Below are 21,134 nucleotides of genomic sequence, written 5' to 3' on the forward strand. Positions count from 1 at the left end.
TAGGAACACCCCTATGGAAATGTATCCAGCCACACACTTAAGATTTGTGCATGCATATATATTACATATGAGAATTTAACTTAATAAAATTAAAGTTTAATATATTGTTTTCATTTTTAATACATTATACATATATTCAATATACTAAATATTTTGATTAGTATCAATTAAATCACATTTTAATACATAAACTCATTTATATATTAACTTATAGTGTAACTCAACCTCCAAAATATTTTCAACTATTTAAAGAAAAGTAAAAACACAGAAATCCAATTTGGCCACTTAATAGCTGAGGTACTAACGATCTGATACTTAACTTCCAGAGCCTCAAATTTCTCTTCCTGGAAGAGAAATGGAGAGAAGAGCCCGCATTCTCACCCAGTTGTGGTAAAAACAGTGAATGAGGTAAGGATGGATTAAACCTTACCAAGATGCCTCCTAACACACAGGCTGCTAGGATTTCTATCGTCCACATCATGATCAGAACCCTTCAAACTATTTCTATACTTACTTTTCTCCATCAGCATACCATAGAGGGAAGAACCAGCCACTCAGGGTGGGCTTTGGCTGTTTTTAACCACCACCTTACGGCCCACAAAACCACACACAAATAGAACAGCTACATCCTTCTGCTAACAGCATGCAACCAGAGATGCAGCATAAATAAGAATATGTGACCTGGGGTCTCCTTGGACTCAGCCCTACAGGTCTGCAAATGAAATCACAGGTCCAGCTGCCCCCCTGACCCATGCCTCCCGCCTCCCACCGCCAAGGTGCTGCTGAGGAGCTGTCACATACCTTGTTAGCAGTGGGTGCAAATGGGAGAAGCACTGCACTGCTATTCTGCATGTTCTGACAAGACCATGCGGAAGCACGGTCCCCAAAGAATCAGAGAGCCCAGCGTGCAGCCTGATTAATCACTAGAGGAAAAAGCCCATCTGGCGCGACGGCGGAGTGCGACGTGAACACACAGGAAGAAATATGTAGCTAGCAGTAAACAGACAAAGGGGCGAGCGAGGGGGGCAGTGGGGGTGAGGGGGTGGGGAATAGCAAGTACTCCAACTCCATTACATGTTTCCAGAAAACCAGGAGCCTTACCCTCGTCCACCGTTGTCACTTCCTTGCTAATTGCTGGGGTTCCCTCTATGGAAGAAGGGCCTTTTGACCTGGCTGGAGGTAAAGCGGACAGGGGTAGCATTAAGAGCAGGGATGCAGATTTGTTGCCATCAGACCTGTTAGGATGTTCGAATTGTATTTCCTGTGGAGTATAAAAAAAGATTCATGGGGGCACTGGGGGCTACAAGTACCAGCTGTCATAATTGGGGACTGGGGGCGGGGGTGGGGGTACATACACAGAATGAGAGTGACAAAGCCGAACAGGCCTATTTTCCTTTCCCATGCAGAAACCCCAAAATGTGAGCGTCCTCAAACAAGGTAGGACTGGCTCGTTGCCCTTTTCTTTTTCTTTCTTTCTTTTGAGAAACCTTAAGTGTTCACCAGCCAGAGGCAGTCAAGTTCACTTCACCACCTTCCAGATACATAGTCTCGACTCCTCATCGAAGGATCGCTGTGCTAAGAGGTAAATTAAACCGAAATATGTTATCATGTGTAATAAAAGTAGGCAACCAGGGAATTCATTGAGCCCAATTTAGTTATAAATTTCCCTTAAAGTTAAGCTAAATATACAGAAAAGGCAATTAGGTACAAGCTTTTAGCACCGTGTTGAATTACTTCAATATTCATTTCTATCTAGTCAGGGCTACGCAAAATCTTGATGTTGCACATTCTCAGCTTATTTGCAGTTTCATTCCCCAATCTATTTGCTCACCAGTATCTATGAACAAAACAGACCTAGATAAAGTAATTTTCCTTTTTTATGGGGAAAATCACACATATATGGGTTTATATGCGGATCTCACAGTATGGTTTTAGCAATGCCTGAGGCCAACTTACTGCTTGGTTGGAAAGTCAAGTTCCATCAGCCAACGGAAATCCATGGGGGTAAGGGACCGTATACAAAGGAATAAGGACACTTGTGTATGAAAAATCCAAAGGTATTCAAAGCCACCTGTTCACTAAATAAGAATCAATTCCAAGAGGACCACGGAGACACATTCTGCACATGCCCCCCCCCCAAATAATCCAGAGTTCCAAGTGTCTTTGCCCTAGAGTTCAAGGGCCCTCAACACTAAAGTGCAAGACATTTGTTCTTGAAAATCCTGCAAAGTTATTTCAAAAGCAGCCACTCTAGGGTTGAGTCTCTTTTCGAATTTAACCTTATTTTCTAGGAGTTTTTCAAGTGTTTCAATTTTATGCAAATCATTCTTTTAGGCTTCTTTGTCATCAGAAGCATTTTCCTGTTCTGAAGCTCCCTTCTTTTGTTCCTCTTTACTCCAATGAATTCAACCTCTCTCCTGGCTTTTGTTTCTTTACAGTAGTAAAACTCTATTGCAATGCAGCAGCAGACAATTTAAGCTAAGGTGACAATCATTTCAGAAAATAAAGCAAACCTGCTTTCATAAACTCTTACCACATGACTAAATATGCCTCTTGCAGTGGGGGAGAAGGGAAAAACAGTGCAACCTTCACTTTTGGCTCAGAATAAGAGGACAAAGGAACTTGGGAATGGAAAGTACATCATTCCAAATGGAAGGAAATGGAAGCTACTACTTACAGGGTAGCACCTAATAGCACCTAATTCAATTTCCCTTAATGATGTCCACAAAACAAGGATTCTCAAAGTGTGGTCCTGAGACCCCTGGGGCGGGGGGGTGCCACAAGATGCTTTCTGGGGAACCTCCCCCAGAGAGCTCATGACTTGGAACATCACAACAGACTGAATGCAAAAGCAGTTAGGAAAATCAAGCTGTTTTCTGCTGAGCCAGACTTGAAAGATATTTGCAACCAAAAAATAAATAAAGCAATGCCATTCTTCCCACTAACATTTCTTGTTTTGGAAATTAGTTACGTTTCATAAAAACATTACTTATGCTAACATGCTACGATTTTACTAGTTTTATTTTTACTGATTTAATAGTTTTTAAATATCTGTTTAAAACGTTAATAGGGTAAATATCCATAGATGTAAACCCACATAAACAAAAGCAATTAGAGGTCCTCCCTAATGTTTAAGAGTGTAAAGGATACCCAAGATTTAAAGGTTTGAGAACCACAACCACAGAAATGGGATCAGCAGACTATACCCCATGGGCCAAATCCAACCTGCTTGGTTTTGTAAGGTTTTACTGGCACACAGCTATGTTGTTTATAAATTGTATGTGTGCTAAAACCAGCCTGGTTTTTTTGTTTTGTTTTGTTTTTATGATAGTCACACACACACACACAGAGAGAGAGAGAGAGAGAGAGAGAGAGAGGCAGAGACATAGGCAGAGGGAGAAGCAGGCTCCATGCAGGGAGCCCGACGTGGGATTCGATCCCGGGTCTCCAGGATCGCGCCCTGGGCCAAAGGCAGGCGCTAAACCGCTGCACCACCCAGGGATCCCAAACCAGCCTGTTTTATAAAATGTTTTTATTAACAAACTTTTACTGAAAAAAAGTTATATCCCATTTGTTTCCATATCATCCACGGCTGCTTTCCTGCTACAAGGGCTGAGTTGAGTAGTCATCATAGAGACAGTATGACCTGCAAAGACTAAAATATTCACCATCTGGCCTTTTACAGAAAAAGATGATGATGATGATGATGATGATAATGATGATGATAATGGTGGTGGCAGCAATAATGATCAGTCTTTACTGGCCATCTCACATGCGCTAGCCACTGTGCTATGAGCACTTTACATGGATCAATTCAATCTTCCCAGTTAACCCCAGGAGGGCAATCCTGCCACACCCCACTGTACAGATTAAAAATTTAAAACTCAAAGTTTCAGGGACTTTCAGGGCACAAGACTTTATCAGTGGATTAGGCAATATGCAAACCCATAGAAGATCAAAGATCAGCCATGACCTGATAGAAGCAAGACAATATAAACACGGTAACTTTTCAAAAGATCTCCAGGAAAAGAAAATAAAAAATCTTCCAGCAAAACTCAGAAAAAGTGTTTTTCTATTCAACAAAGCACAGGACTCCAGTTGTTTCCACAACTAGCTAGTCCTCGGGTTAATTCCCTGCTTATCTGTACACTTACACTAAAGTGCCGAGCGAGTGTAGACATACAAGAAGGTGTCTTCATGCAGTCCCTCTGCAAAAAGGCTTATAAAACAAAAGACAGGATTACATTAGAAATGAGTGTGTGTGTGTGTTTTGTACATCAAGTGCATCTCAATAAAGCTGGAAGGAGGAGGAAGTGAAGGAGAAAGTAGAGGAAGGGGAAGGAGAATGGGTAGGAGGAGGAAGGGAGAGAAGGAGGAAAAGAACAAGTAGTAGTAATAATCATAGGAATCCTTTTATCCTTCCTGATCTCAGAGGAAAAGCTTCAACATTAGCCACTGAGTATGATGTCTGCTGTAGATTTTTGGTAGGTACTATTTATTAGGTTAATAAAAGTTCCATCTACCACTAAAAAGAAAGAAAGAAAAAGAAAATAGAAATGAGCATGTGGTTAGAGTTTCTTAAATGGCTATGCACTTAAGATGTCAATTTGTGGCCCTTTACAATAACAACAACAAGAAATACTTAACTTGACCACATAAGCATTAGGGGGAATTTATGGGTACTGCACTCTGAAAAGAAGCACTGATGAGGTCTGTTCTCATGGCAACACCCTCCAAGTCTTAGTCTGAAGAACCTGTATTTACATTCCAATCAGTTCAATCCATATCGATGGTGCCTTAGAATGTTCTCAAAACCTTTCCTTAAATCTGTCTCACACCATCCCCCTTACCTAAATACACATTCATTCACTCCATCGTTTTTGAACTGAAGATGTATTTGTTTAAGATTAATGTGTGTTTAATGCAGAAGCATCTAATTAATCTCAAAATTGACTCTAGGTATCATATAATCAATAGCATCTTTGATTATTACAATTATTAAGTTGGCAAAAATACTATTAAAACAAGACAAATAGAGAAATACTATTGAATTATACTACTGCAACCTGGAGTAAGTCACACTGGCCATAGAACTCATCTCATCGTATCTTTAATAGAAATGTCGGACTTCAGGGGCATCTGAGTAGCTCAGTCTGTTGGGTGTCTGCCTTCAGCTCAGGTCATGATCTCAGGGTCCTGAGATGGAGCCCCACATCAGGCTCCCTGCTCAGTGGGGAACCTGCTTCTCCATCTGCCTCTGCTCCTCCCCTCTGCTTGTGTTCTCTCTCTCTCTCTCTCTCTCTCTCTAATAAATAAAATCTTAAAAAAAAGAAATGTCAGTTTTTTAAAAGAGTACCTTGAATAGTCAAGAGTCAAAAAAAAAAAAACAATCAAATCAAATCAAACTCTAAAATCTCAACGTCATGCTTAAAATAGAGAAGATCCATGGAGCCCTGCAAGGCACAGGGATTGGGGAGGAGGGTACAAGGAGGAGTAGGGTGAGAGGGAGAGACTCAAGCAAGCTCCAAGCCCAGCACAGGGTCCAACACAGGGCTAGATCTCACAACTCTGAGATCAGGACCTGAGCCAAAAATCAATAGTCATTGCCTAACCCACTGGTTCAGGGGCCCCTCCATTTTTTTTTTTTTTTACCTCTTTAAAAGGCTACCTAGTTCACCACTAGGCAAATATGTAACAAGAATTCTAATTATGCATAGTTAGGTTTTTTCATGTTTCATGCTTATGCCATTCCCAGTAATTGCTGCATTTACTATGTCTATACCTAAATCTTGGTACAGATGTGCAAGTTTTTCCACAGGATAAATTCACATTAAGTGGGAATGAAAGTCCAAATGTATGTATTTGTTCCTTGGAAACTTACAGATTGCCTTCCAAAGATTTCTAAACCAAGCATGTATTCCCACTAACATGGTTGTAGAGGCCAGCAGTAGATAGTACTTTTATCCATACCCTTATTAATTTGATGCTTTGTCAAATATATTAAGCTCTGTCAATCAATGTAAAATAAATAATGTTATCTCACTATGCTTTTAATATGTAAGGGACTTTAAGAAACCTATTCCCATAATGGCTCCTTACTAGCTATAATCCTTTCTAAATTATTATTATTAAAGACCTAGAGAGTAAAGAAAGATCATGTTAATCAGTCTTGGCCCTTTTGATTAATGTGTAATATTTACTGCTTTGAAAAGAAATCCTTGGTGTATTTGATATCAGGGAGTCCTTAACCCATCAGTGAATTTTGGATCAGAAAAGATGAGAAAACATGAAATCTGAGAAAAAGAGAGCTGGAATAAATGAGTGTAACCAGACATCAGAACAATGGAGGTAGGGCCACCTGGGTGGCTAAGTCTGTCAAGCATCTGCCTTCCACTCAGGTCATGATCCCAGGTCCTAGGATGGAGCCCCACATGGGGGGGGGGGGGTCCCTGCTCAGTGAGGAGTCTACTTCTCCCTTTCCCCCCCTACTCATGCTCTATCTCTCTCTCAAATAAATTAAATCTTTAAGAGAAAGAAAGAAATTAAGAAAGAAGAGAAAAAAAGAAAGAAAAGAGAAAATAAGAAAGAGATAGATGGAGGAAAATGTGTATAGGTAAGGTGTGAGTGTGTGTGTGAGTGTGTGTGAGTGTGTGTGAGTGTGTGTGTGTATGTATTAAATGACTGTGAGCTTGAGATAAAGTATAAATACCTCACACCTTCCTACTGCTACATCCTTTTCTCTCCAGCTTTGTCCATGTTCTAAAGAGTGCTCATATTAATTACTAAAAGTAATTATTTATGTGATTGGACTGATAAAAACTTAGAATGTAATGGTTAAACAGTAGAAAGGCAGAAAACTTTCTTGTTCTTTTGATTTTATTTTACAAAATTTTATTTATTTATTCACGAGAGACACAGAGAGAGAGGCAGAGACATAGACAGAGGGAGAAGCAGGCTCCCTGCGCGGAGCCCAATATGAGACTCGATCCCAGGACCACGGGATCACGACCTGAGCCGAAGGCAGACATTCAACCACTGAGCCACCCAGTATTCCTCTTAAATACTAATTTGGAGAAGGAGGGACAGCAGGAAAACTGGTCCTACCAGCCGTTACTCCTACCACACTGGTTAGGAGTAAGGTCTGCAAAGTGAAGGCTGGACTAAGGACTGTGGAAAATGATATCCACACCAAGCAGTTCTTTTATTTTTTAACTGGTCATTTAAGCTTTCTTAAGATGTAACTGACCTATAAAACTCTAAGATATTTAAAGTGCACACCATGGTGATTTCATGTATATACACATCATAAAAGAAAAATTCCCCACATCTAGTTGATGGACACATCCAGCACCTCACCAGTTTTCTCTCTTTTGGGGGAGGCCTGAAAACTTTTAAGTTCTACTCTCCTAGTAAATTTCAATGTGATAACACAGTGTCATCAACTGTAGTCACCATGCTTTCCATTAGACCCTCACACCTCATTCATGCTAAGGCTGGAAGTTTATAGCCTTTTACAAACCTCTATTTACTAACTATAGTCTTAATGCCTATAAAAGACTCACAATGCCCCCTCCTGAATTGGCCTCTCGCCTACCTTCTTACTCCAGTTTTGTCTCTGATACGTCCTCAGTCACTCCCTGAAGAGCTGGCATTTTTATGCCTACCTGTCCTAATACACACTCTTCACTCTACCCAAAATGTTGTTCCTTCTTTCTGTAATGTCCATGCTGATCTTGAAGCCCAACTTGGTCCTCCCCTACTCAACTCAAACACCACTTCCTTTGCCAAGTCTTGCCTCTCTTATCTCCTCTCCATACAGGAGCCCAGAATCCAGATTTCACTGTGTCTTCTTCCTCTCCCTCCTTCCGCACCCCCAACCCCAACACACACACACACACACACACACACACACACACACACACACACACACACCTTTTAGTATCTTTGTTCTGTAGTGGATTATAACTTTTGTCTCTTTTCTCAGAGTATTTGAGCAAAACCCTTCTAGGGCTAGGACTCAACCATCTTTTGACCCTGGTTAACACTAAGTCCAGCCACCTAGTGGGCAGCAAATGTCTGCTGAAGTTACTGGATCCTGGCTGACAGACAATACTGATATGGACATACATTCAGTTATAACACATTACCAGGGCATTCAACCAGAAGAATTCAGAATACATTAGCAAAAAGGAATACAGTGCCAAGTTTAAGAACATCCCATGGGTAATAAGTAGAATCATTTGAATATTCCCTTACATAAAATATATTATTTCCCATCACAAAAACCTAATGGAAACATAAAAATCATTTATTCTAACAAATTTGGGACAGGTATTAAATTCAGAATTTCTCACATATTAATCATTTATACATTTTGCTAAATAGTTGGATGTTAATATGATGCCTACCTCTCCATAAAACTGAATTGTCTGAGATAATGAATGGGCAAATTGAGTTTTTAATATTCTCCCATTGTTAATCTTTTTTTCATTTTTATTCCATGGAATAGCAACCAATTAATAAAAATTCTTCCTCTTATATCATATCCAATTGCTATAAAAACAACTGTTCATAAAAGAGCTGGGAAGATGTTGAATAAAATGTACAACACACTAAAAAGTTTAAATGTGCTTACATAGAAATGGCTAACTTTAGCCATGAATTTTTCACTTCTGATCATTTCCACAATATAATGTGGAGTAATAGCAGGTAACAGCCATCAAATAACATGTGCCACAAACTGTAGTTAGGCCATTTTTGTACACTATTTCACACACTTAATACACCAACTGCATGGAGTCAAGTAATTTTGTTACTCATGTTTTTTATCTCAATACCACGAGCTGAAAGCTTACAGTAAGGATGTGCTACTACTAAGTTGTGCAATGCAGACTTGAATACTGGTTCGTCAAATTCCTCAGGGCATGTTCTTTATCACTACTCAAACCTCCACTCTGTATATCATTAAAGTTGCGCAAGTCCAGGATACCTGGGTGGCTCTGGCAGTTGGAGCTTGCTTGCTCTCTCTCTCTCCAAAGTAAATTTTGAAAATCTTTAAAAATAAATAAATAAAAGTTGCTAATATCCATGTTAAATTTTTCTAAATATTATTTGCAATTTATGTGCAACACAAAACTCTCCATCAACCCATTAACTAGCACCACATATAACTCAGGGCGCCTGGGTGTCTCAGTCAGTTGGGCATCTGCCTTCAGCTCTGGTCGTGATCCGCAGCGTTGGTGGGGCTCCCCACTCATCCTATTCATCAGGAAGCCTGCTTCTCCATCTCCCTCTGCCTACTACTCCCCTGGCTGGTGTGCTTGCGCTCTCTCTGTCTCTCTCTCTTTGTGTCTCTCTGTCAAATAAACAATAAATAAAATAAAATAAAATAAAAAATAAAACTGAGTATTTTTTGTTTTTGAGAGAGAGAGAGTGAGAACAAGAGTACACACAATGGGGGTGGGGAGGGGCAGAGGGAGAGAGAATCCCAAGCAGGCTCCACATTCAATGCAGAACCTGGCCTGGGGTTTAACTGCAGGACCCTGAGACCATGACTAGAGCCAAAATCAAGAGTCAGGAACTTAACCAACTGAGTTACCCAAGTATCCCAAAAACTCATTATTTATCATATATGACAGTTTAGCAGTGCAGTGTACAAAAAGAATATAAGTAAATATAGCACGGAATGTTCATCCTTCATTCTGCTTACCTACGCTCCATAACCTAAAATGTACTATCTTCAACCTATATGTGATGGAACATCCCCTTTCCCTGTTCCCATCAGTAAGTTTTTTATAAGTCAGTGTTCAAACCTAAGTCCCCTTTACTTACTGTACCACAAGCTCTTAAGAAATCCCCATTTGGGGATCCCTGGGTGGCGCAGCGGTTTGGCGCCTGCCTTTGGCCCAGGGCGCGATCCTGGAGACCCGGGATCGAATCCCACGTCGGGCTCCCGGTGCATGGAGCCTGCTTCTCCCTCTGCCTATGTCTCTGCCTCTCTCTCTTTGTGTGACTATCACAAATAAATAAAAATTTTTAAAAAAAGGAAATCCCCATTTGCCCTTCAGATCATTAAAATTTTACTTAAATATTTGATGTTATATCTGTTCTTGGTGGAAACCCAAATGGTGACTTCAGGCAAAGTACTGTCTGTACTAATCTCATTGGGATATTTTCCAAACTTTGTATGTCCATATTGTATAAAGGCATCTTCATTACGAGGTTAGGACACACATAGATCCAAACAAAGCACCATGGTCACTCTTTGTCTCCTTTCTCACAGTGCTACCCCATTCCCATGAAGGTACGCAGTTTGGTTTATAGCTTTTTAGTCATTTTATTAAGTGACTACACATATATACCCAGAGATACATATACACATTTGGCTGGTCCTTTCACTTCTCTAAAACACACACATAGTAGCATACCACATATTGTCCTGCAACTTGCTTTTATCACCCAACAACATTAAACATTTTTTTTCATGTCAGTATATACAATAGGCTTATATCACTGGAGGGTGCCTAATATTCCACATTCCTAATGTGCCACATTGTATTTAACCATTCCTCTATTGACAGATAATGTGATTTTCTTTTGTCCATGCAAAAACACAGCAATTCCCTCCAAAAATCAATCATTGCTAAGCAGTTTCATCTGAAACATGTGAAGAAATACTAAACGTGCCTTTCAAGGAAGACAGCGCTGAGATCTAAAACTGCCAGGCATTGAGTGTATCATCTATTAATTTCCTTGGGGGTAAAAAAAAAAAAAAAAAAACCCACTCTCTACCAAAAGCCTGACACAAGCTCAAAAGCCAACAGACGGTTGCTGTTATTCAAAGAGCTTTGTTTCTGGTCAAATACTTAGAAGGGCATTTCAAAGAGAACGGGAGTCAACTACCAGAAACCATTTGAGTGAATGGTTTCCTTAGGATGTGGTGTCTATAAATGGTTCAATGCTGGCCTTAATGTGTGCTGATGGGGAGGGAGGGTGAATTTATCCCTTTGTGGACCTGCAGGGCAAAAACACACTGAGTGCTTAGGGTCCCAGGCTTTCCCTGATGGTATGCGAGTCTGTTCAACCTATCCCCCACTCCTGTGCACGCTTTGCATGTATAAAATGTCCAGGGGATGGAAAGCAAGTCAGACAGGGTTCTGAAACAGCTGCTGTATTTAACACATGTCCCATTCAAGCCCAGGGACAATTATGCACTTGCCTTTAGTCCTGGAGAGAATCAGAAAACAAGTTACCCGGGAACAAAGGCTCACAAAGGGATCGGACCATGACCCCTTAGTAAGTCTCTGTCACCTATCTCACACTTACTCCATTCTTGAAGAACCATGAAGCCTCTGCTCCTCCAAGCAATCAGTGCAGTAACCCCAGTCACAGCATTTGCATCCCCAGCCATCTGCCACCAACAATGAGGGCTGGTGAAGTTGTCACAACAAGTCAGGTCCACTGCCCCGTTGGGGCTAATGCCAGAACAAAGTCTGGCAAACCTCCCCCATCACCGAACCCAGGGAACAGCTTGGACAGTGCCCAGAGGAAGAGACCAGGGGGAGAAAAACAAAAGAACAATAGTATTGGAAACCATTGTATAGGAAGAACAAGAAGACTTGCTAGAAGGTATGCTCCTTGCCCGACTGCCAGTCTCTCCACAGATGTGCTTTCATTACAGAGCACTTCAGAAGAACACGGCTTCTAACTCTACTAAAGCTTAGAAGCTGGAGAATTTTCAAAACATAAACTGAGATTCCCAAAACCTTCTAGTGGAAGAAGCTGACTACATCCTTGATTTCTCTGATCAACTAATTACAACTATGGGACAAGCACACTCTAAAATGAAATAGAATTCACGGTGCCTGCGTGGCTCAGTAGGTTAAGTGTCTGACTCCCTGGCTCAGCAGGGAGTCTGTTTCTCCCTCTGCCTCCGCCCCTCCCTACCACTTGTGCTCTCTCTCTCACTCACTTTCTCTTTCTCAAATAAATAAATAAAATCTTTTAAAAAATATTTAAAATGAGATGGGCTTCTTTCTGTCATCATTAAGACTACATCCTTGAATGTTCGCCATTTCTTGACAGAATTTACCTACTGTCAATAAATACAAAGACTGGAATTTCTAATGCTACTGTCACCTATAGTACACTACTTCTGAGAGAAGCAGATCTGATGTAAACAATGCTTGCAATTCATATTTGCCCTTGCCACATCAGCTCTGGCTCCTAAATTTCCAAGGACACGACAGTGCTCATCACCCTATAAGGGTCATTAGGTCTTCCATATTGGGTAGCCTCTTCAGCCTCTCACTGTGTCTCACTCAGTTCCAGCTGCTCTAGAAGAAGAGTGATAACTTATTTTTTTTATTTATAAGTGAACTTATTTCTTTATCCCTAGGCCCCTTCAAAGTGAACTTTGTATATGCCACACAGTCCACATTTTAAGTCAAACCATCAACAATATGTATGAAGTCTTGCTGAAAATCCTTCTAGAGTTAAGATCCAAGAAACAAATGATCATGTGCGTTGTGCACACACACAGCTGGAAGAATGTACAAATATACAGATCATCCTGGGCTTATAATGGGATCACGTCCTAATAAACCCACCGTAAGTTGAATTATTAAGTCAAAAATGTACTGGATACCCCTAACCTACCAAAGATCATTGCTCAGCCTACCCTACCTTAAGGGTCTAATCATCTAACACAAAGCCTAGTTTATAAACAAAGTGTTGAATAGCTCATGTAATTTGCACAGTTGTACAAACGGCATAGTTGTGTGGGTACAGAGTAGTTATAAGTGTCAGTTGTTGACCTTCATGATCACGGAGAGCTGCCTAGGAGCTGGGCTGCTGCTGCCCAGCATCAGAAAGAGGATCTTACACATGTCATCAGCCCAGAGAAAGATCCAGATTCAAAATATGAAATACAATTTCTACTGAACATATATTCCTTTTGTACCAGAGTAAAGTCGAAATAGCTTAAGATGAAGCATCCAAGGTTTTGGGGTTTTTTTTAAGATTTTATTTATTTATTCATGAGAGACACAGAGAGAGAGAAGCAGAGACACAGGCAGAGGGAGAAGCAGGCTCCATACAGGGAGCCCAACGTGGGACTCGATCCCAGGTCTCCAGGATCAGGCCCTGGGGTGAAGGCGGCGCTGAACCACTGAGCCACCCGGGCTGCCCCCATCCAAGGTGTAAACTCTTCACTGCATATGATGATAGAGGAGCAGTTATATGAGTCATTCCCCCAAACAGGTCATTCCAATCACCAAATCACTTGCAGATGGGATTGGGGATCTTTGTTACAGCAGCTCCAAATATGAACTGCAAAATGTTCTCCTTGAGCTAACAGTGAAATATAATTCTCATTCCCAGTATATAAAATCCAGAGTGCTGGGTTAACTCAGAATGCCTGAGTTCACATCTCATTCACCATCACGAGCTCCTTCAACCACTGCAGGCCCATCACCAAACCTCAACCTCTGGCCTCTCTGTAAAGTGAAAGGTTATAGCAGACACGTTAGGAACCCCCCCCCCGCCCCCATGCACTGAGATATGACACAGGACAGTCCACGAGTCTGGCAGACAAGTCAAGGTCAAGCCAGCCTATGTAAGATTCTGCCACTGACAGGCCTCACACAACAAGACACGCTAGAAAAGGGAAGCGGGGATATGGCCATGTTTACCATTTTACTAGGCAGCGACCCAGAAACAGAGAAGGACACGGAATTTAAAGTAGTAGCTGACAAGGGCACTAAAGCTGAATTCTGCAAGTCGAAGTGTGAGGTCCTTTGGTATGGAAAACACAAGGTTGGGGGAGCAGGGGCCCGATAGGACATTGGCTCCTTTCTCTTACTGAGTTAGATGCATGCCACTCAGTGAGGAGCCAGATGAGACTGCTCCAATCCACCAAAGAGCTCCAGGACCAAAGGGAATGCAGAAGAGCCTTCCTGCTGTGCGGCTAATCACCGACAAGCTCAAGACCCGCTTCCACAGCTGGGGGCCTCTGCATCTCTAGAAGGATGGAGGTTGCCTAGGAAAGAGGGCCTCAGAAGTGCCCAGGATTTATCCAGCTCCAATTCTTCCAGCTCTGATAACGGAATAGAGGCTACCACTTGGGGAGCTGCTCCCTAGGTTCCTTGGCACAAAGCCCTTTCTGGGTTTGAGGTCAGCAAACAATTTTCCAGGGCAACATTGGTCTAAATCCTGGTCTCTGCCTAATCCCCTGTAAATAATACAAATCTGGCTGGAAACATGGATTACTCCAGGGGAGGCCTCCTCCCTCTCTGCCTTTCTCTGGAGACAACATCCCTACCTGGCCAACACATCTTCGCTCACAACCACGTCAATGGGCCTGAGGTAGAGAAGGTGATGTCAGCCACAGTTCCGGAAGGGCAGACACCCTTAGAAGAAGGTGTTCAGTGGGTATGTCTCCAAACCATGTAATTATCGCAGAATTGTACTTAAGTGATTTCTGCTAAGAAGCGGCTTGCAAAAACCACATACCCAATTCCACTTCAGGAAGCTTGTCGGTGCTTCCCACACCCCTATCAACATAATGGCATGTGATTAAACTGTCTTATTCTGTTAGCCCTTTAGCAGACATGAAAACAAAAAAAGTCATAATCCTACCATAAAGCTGTCATATTTTGAGGGCTATTTAACAAATTGATTTCCCAAAAAGGAAGAGGTATTGCTGCACATTATACGCCACCCCCACAAATGTTTCTCTAAGTGAATGCAAATTGGCCCCTATAGAATTTGTCTAATGTGTTAATAAAAAGATTTCTATGACCAACGAAGCTACCAAGTCCTACTTAAGAAATAATTCACGCTTTCCTAACATCTCGCTTTTTTTTCATACTTTTGTATAAATATGAAAGTTAACAGTTTCATTTTCTTTTCATTGCAAATCACTTTTGTTTGGGAGGAAGAAAGGAACATCAACCAGTAACCTCCAAAAGGATCCCAAAGCCAGATTGAGTCAGGTCAGACCAGGTCCCCTAATGTCCAGCCCCAGAGCCCACGCACGGACTTGCCAAATCATCCGAGTGGGGACTCTCCCCCAACCACTGTCCGGAAGAATTAGTGATGGTTGTTACATGAGTGAATGTTGGCTGTCACTCCGAACAGAGCTAACACAGCTGCATAGGTGCCCTCTACCACAAATCTGGGTCAGTGGGTGACCTGGCAAATGGCTAAGTACCAATTTCAGGTATCCCCTCAAATAAGTTCCAGATAAGCCAGGAAGTAAGATTCTCAAGTGGAACTATTCAACACATTTCCTCCACATTTGGTGAAAATCTTGTTGTTCTCCTCTCAGTGGGAACTAAACAGATACTTCGCATTTCATTTCAATGTAGATATTGTCTAACTCATCAACTTTACATGATCTCTTCTTCCCTGGTCCGAAGGTCCAATATCTAATTCACTTTTAAGTCACTCGGTTTGGGACTATTTCCTTATTTGAATTTTCTGAGCTGATGACACATGCACATATTATAGAAGTTAAAGTCAAAGGTATAAAAAGCCACACAGTAGAAACAACATCTCATTCCCTCACCTACTTCCCAAAGCAACACCTATGACCACAAAACTAGTGATATTCCTGGAGGTGTCTCAGAACAAAGTAGCCAGATCTAGGTACTACTATGCACCTTGCCTCCCCCCACCCCCATTAACCAGATAGCCAGGAAATATAGATATATAGATAAACATATGCATCAGTTCAGTTAGAGTTGTTGCGCTGATTGTAACAGCTGCACATGTGCCATTATCTTGCATACCATAATTTATTAAAACAGACCCTATTAATGGGCTGTCAGGTTGTTCCCAATTGCTTCCAAATCCAAAAGCTGCTGTAATGAATAACCCTGACATAAGTCATTTGGCATTTGTGGAAGTTCATCTGCAGAATATTCACCTGGGGGGCAGAGTTGCTGGATCAAAGGTTATAGACATGTGTGTTTATGGCAGACATAGCCTAATACTTTCATAGAAGCTGTAACAATTTCAAGCCCCCCCCAGTAGCGATGTCTAAGGCTCCCCAACTCCCCACACCTTACAAATATTTAGATCATAGATCAATTCTAAAGATCATTAACCCTGGCACAGAAAACAATGAGAGGTCTCAGGGTACTGGCGTGGGCCAAATCCTCCTTCCATTCATTCCCCTAGCTCCCAACTCCACCTGTCCCATCTTAGCAGAGCAATCAGGATCACAGGCTTGGTGGGCAGAAGGAGCTTTAGTTCCATCTCTGCCACTCCTGAGCTGAGTGACCCTGGAGAATCTGAATATCTAAGTTCTCGAAAGCTCAGTTTCTTTGTACATAAAGTGGACATACATGCATGTATGCATCCTCCCATTAAAAAAATTGATGCCAGTCCCTCCTCGGGCCAGAATGTAGGAAGGATTAAATAAGATAACCACAATGCATGACCCCCGGGAATGCTTAGCACATGTTCACAATGACCACATTCAAATTCACAATCCTTCAAGCGGTAAGCAATCGTGCCAAGACCAAATGAGAGATCATGGCAATGAGAGACCTGGCACTGTCCTATGCCGGGCTGCCAGGAAACACCCCTTCCATACCTGTTGGTGGGCTAACAGCCAATTATGCAGGTAAGGGCCATACCCTGGAAGAGGGAATAACTTAGATCTCCTTTCAGGAAAGAGCTAGCTGCTCCGATGAAAGGAAACTTCAGAATCCAAGCAGCTTTGGGCCAAGATGCTCTTTCCCAGGCATCTCCCAGGCAAGGGCTGTAAAGGGTTCAGAGGTACCAGGGCCTAGATGTTTCTGCTCAAAGCCCAACTCCTGTAATGGGCAACCTTTGCTTCAGAGCCTCGCAGGGGGTTGGTTGAGACTGTGTCTCCAGCACATTCTGAGGTTCTCCCCGTCCAATGCCGCCTCCTTCCACCCTTTATCTGTCATAGGCATTAACTCCCGATAGACCCCTTATATCCTTAACTCGGTGTCTGCATCCCTCTTAATCACATGAGGATAGAGGACCCTGTTAGGATCATCAAGAAGACTTTTAATCTTAACCAAACCTCATCTCCCTCAAACTTCCTTTCTAACCCAGCCACCCTGCTCTCCACAAAGCTCTTGGCTGAGCCCATGTCCATCAGTGCTCATTTGCACATGGCAGCTTCCCCATCTTGCATAGTTTCTGCCTGCATCAGTAACTTCAGAGTCTCAATTTAATAAGATCAGGCACTTTGCCCAACTCTTCACAGGCACTGTCCCAATTAACTCTCATAATCATGGCCTGATAGGGTAGGCAGGTACTCTTGTACTTAAGAGAGAGAGAGAAGGAAAGAGAAAGGGCAGGGCCAGAACCAGAGAAAAGATCAATCTCCAGGAGACAAGACTTAAGTTAACTAGTTGGTCCCAAGGTCAATCAATGGCAGGAAAGCACTCATACCCAGGTGCCTCTGATGGCACAGATCATCATGTTCGCCACACACTGTACTGGTTCTTTTAAAATCTGGTTCCCAAACGCAACTATTCCAGGAAGCCTTCTCCAATCAACCATGAAACTTAAATCCACAAGTCCCTTGGAATAGTACAGGCAAATTTTAATCTACATTAATCCACATTTGTTGATTCTTGGTTTTGAAACCGCTCTAATTGATTTCACATGGTCCAGTTTTGGCTACCAAACTAAGCTGCTAATGCCCCAGGATCAGAAACCCCCACTTTTATGACTTTTGTGTCTCAAACAGCACTCAGTGTGAGACTTCCTACAGTAACAACCACACCAGGTTTGGGAGCTCCTGTCACATGTTGACAGAGCCCCTCTGGGCTTGGACATGTTCCTTTTGTTTCTCCCAATATCGCTGGAGTGTGGCAATTACTGGCTCAGAGAAAACCCACACTAAAATGACTGCATTTTTGAAGAGCTGTAAATGCTCCAGACAAGATTCTCAAAGGAAAAACTGAATGTACGCTCACCTTGAAAGTCCTGAAAGGATACACACAGCCACTCACACCTGCATACAGACAGCACATCCTGGGGAAGAGCTAGTCACAGTGTCCTACCAGGGAAACAGCAGGAAAAATATGTGCCTCTACCACCACTACACACACACACCCATGTGTGATTGCCTCACAACCACGGCAATGTTTCTGTTTGAGTTACTCTTAAAAACAGAGAAAATATCTCTGGACAAATGAAGAAACAAAAGAGAAAACAGTGACAAATGGGACGCCTGGGTGGCTCAGCAGTTGAGTGTCTGCCTTTGGCTCAGGTCCTGATCCTGGGGTCCTGGGATCAAATCCAGCATCAGGCTCCCCATTGGGAGCCTGCTTCTCCCTCTGCCTATGTCTGTGCCTCCCTCTGTGTGTCTCTCATGAATAAATAAATAAAACCTGAAAGAAAGAAAAGAAAAGAAAGGAAAGAAAAGGAAAGAAAAGAAAAGAGAAAAGAAAAGAAAAGAAAAGAAAAGAAAGGAAAAGAAAAGAAAAGAAAAAAAAAAAAGAAAAAGAAAAAGAAAAAACAGTGGCAACTGGAGGCATGACTTTCCCATAGCTGTTCTGTCTCCAGGGAACCTCAAACCAGTGTGCAACTACAAGCCCATGTTATGTCACACTCACTGGTACCACAGAACAGAGCAGCTTCCCCATCTAAACCAGGGATGAAGTTACACATTTCTCTATGTTACCAATAGAACAACCCATTCGAGTCACAGTCTCGAGATAATAATCACATAATTTCCACTTTGGGCATAAAGGCTATTATTAAATGCCTAGACTCAAATGGGAAGTCTCCTTGATAACTAAATTTGCCATGTTTTTAAAATGCGGGTTTATTCGCTCTACGCCTAGTGCCAAACTGTACCCAGTGTTTTTCGAGAAGGCTTCCAAAATTCGGGCGAGGGTTAAGTCATAAGTAAGGCGAGAGAGGGCTCCAACAGCACGATGCGAGCGAACTAAATTTAACAGACAGGAGAAGGGAACACTGTGTCCTGTGAAGAGGAAAACAATTCAAAGGGATTTCCAGTTTAGTTTGGCTACAGAAACCACGGTTTTAGAAAAGGCCACAAATTCAAAAGCACTCCTGAGACAGCCAAATAACCCCAGGGATAAAGAAGCTGTTAAGTGTCATTTGCAGAGGAGAATTTGGGTATTTGGTTAACCAAATAGTATGGGAACCACACATTTCCTAAAAGGGAAAAAAATATATCCTTGACTTGGAATTGAAAATTATAGTTCCGCGGAGAATTGACTACTAATTCTAGCCCAATCCATAGCAACAGCTGTTACCACTGCTCCACTGACATGTAACCCATTCAGAAAACTGTCCTGAGCCTGTGCCACTGATGCCGGTCTCATTGGGCCGTAGCCTTGCCCAGTGTCCCCAGGTTGGGGCTGCCGTCAATTACCAGCCCAGCTGTCTGCAGCCGTTGTGCTCATCTTTATGGCCTGACTTTTGCAATGCTCACTGCAAAGAGCAATCCGACGTTACAGAAAATAAAAACACCTCGATGGCTCCGTAATGACTCCCTTTCCAGCCCAGGTGTGACATCCCTGTAATTAGTCAGCAAGACACCTTGAGCTTTGTTAGACCTTAAAAACAAATCCATTTATCTGCCATAGAGGAGCTATTCATGCCACATGGAAAATTAAGTAAGGGGGGGGAGGGGGGCAGGGGCCTTTCCACTTAAAGACAATTTGCCTAATAGATCACATATGTTCAGCTTTGTCTTCCTCTTGCCTATTTCTGGTTTTAAATTTTATTACCCTGGGGCATTTGCACCAAACAGAACCTTCTTCGTTGCTTAGGAATTAATCCGCCCCTGCTGTTTATTCCTCATTTGAGTCATAATCCTCCATTTGTGACATCACAATTAGCCACTTGTGGTGATGATTATAATGTCATGAACAAAAGGATTATGACTTGGAGTTAGAAATGAAACAGCAGGAGCGCTCACTGCCTGGCAATGCAGTTTCTCTTTTCAAATAACCATACCCAGGAATCAAGAATTGGAGGGTAGGAAAGGACAGTTGGACAGGGAACTCTCTAATTGGGAGAAATCCATCACTTGACAGGAAGCTCTAAGAGAACTGAACCAGTAGTTCTGCTAGGTGATAAATTTGGAACATTTACCAGCTACATGTTTTCTCCCAAGCCCACTTTAAAAAACAAACAACAAAAAAAAATAAAATAAAACCCTGAGATTAAATAATACAATGAGCTCCTGTAGATCCTTCACCCAGATCCATTCTTGTCAACGTTTACCACATATGCTTTCTCATTCTCTCCTAGAATTTTTTCCTCAATTATTGTGAGCAACTTGCAAGCATCGTGCCCCTTCCATCCCAAGTTCCTCTGTGACTTTTTTTTTTAAGATTTTAAAGTAATCTATACACCCAACATGAGGCTCGAGTTTACAACCCCCAGAAGAGTCGCATGCTCCACTGCTTGAGCCAGCCAGGCGCCCTGCCCCTCCTTCAACCAATTTCTTAAGAACAAGGACATTCTCTTACATAACCACAGTATAATAATCAAATTCAGAAAATTTAGCATTGCTGTAATAGAATCTAATTTACAGTCCATATTCGAATTTCACCAATTATGCCATTAATTTATTTTATGTCATTTGTTTTCATTACTAGTTCACTTTTCAATAATCAAGAAAATGAAGCCAAACATCGTTTTTCAACTCTTCTCAATAGTTAATGAGATTAGTAACCCAAAATCCAGGATTGAAAAGAACGTAAGTCTGGAATAAGAAAATTCATAACAGCTAACATTTTTGTGGGGCTTATTCTGCTCACATATCAAGCATTTTACATGAATTGTCTCTGGTAAACCTCATAGAAAGTCCATGGGGCATGAGTCCTTATAATCCACATTTTTTATAAGAGGAAAAAGCATCTCTCGAGAATAAAGCATACATTGAAAAATACATCAAGGTGAAACAAACCACCCAGACTTCTCCCTGCGACAATGCTTCTCTAAAGAGCTGGATTCAAGCTGGTCCCAGCAAGCACTCTGACATGAATAAGATTACTGGGATCCAGTCAACCTTCAGGACAAACTAAGAGCAAATCAATACTCTAGTGTAAATGAAGACTGTAATTAAAAATGCAGATCGTAGGCTCACGGCTGATTATGTTTCA

At 41.9% G+C, this 21,134-nt stretch overlaps 1 protein-coding gene and 1 pseudogene across 3 annotated transcripts in view; one reads left to right on the forward strand and one right to left on the reverse strand.

Annotated features, from left to right (window-relative positions):
• PTPRG (protein tyrosine phosphatase receptor type G) overlaps nt 1-21,134 on the reverse strand; it is a 710,177-nt gene that overhangs the window by 576,425 nt on the left and 112,618 nt on the right. The gene's annotated exons all lie outside the window — the stretch shown is intronic.
• The window catches only part of LOC129521584 (60S ribosomal protein L36a-like), a 44,923-nt pseudogene continuing 37,466 nt past the window's right edge, over nt 13,678-21,134 (forward strand).

The sequence above is a fragment of the Nyctereutes procyonoides genome, unplaced genomic scaffold (genome assembly GCF_905146905.1).
Source record: "Nyctereutes procyonoides isolate TBG_1078 unplaced genomic scaffold, NYPRO_anot_genome, whole genome shotgun sequence".
In the NCBI taxonomy this organism is placed as follows: Eukaryota; Metazoa; Chordata; class Mammalia; order Carnivora; family Canidae; genus Nyctereutes; species Nyctereutes procyonoides.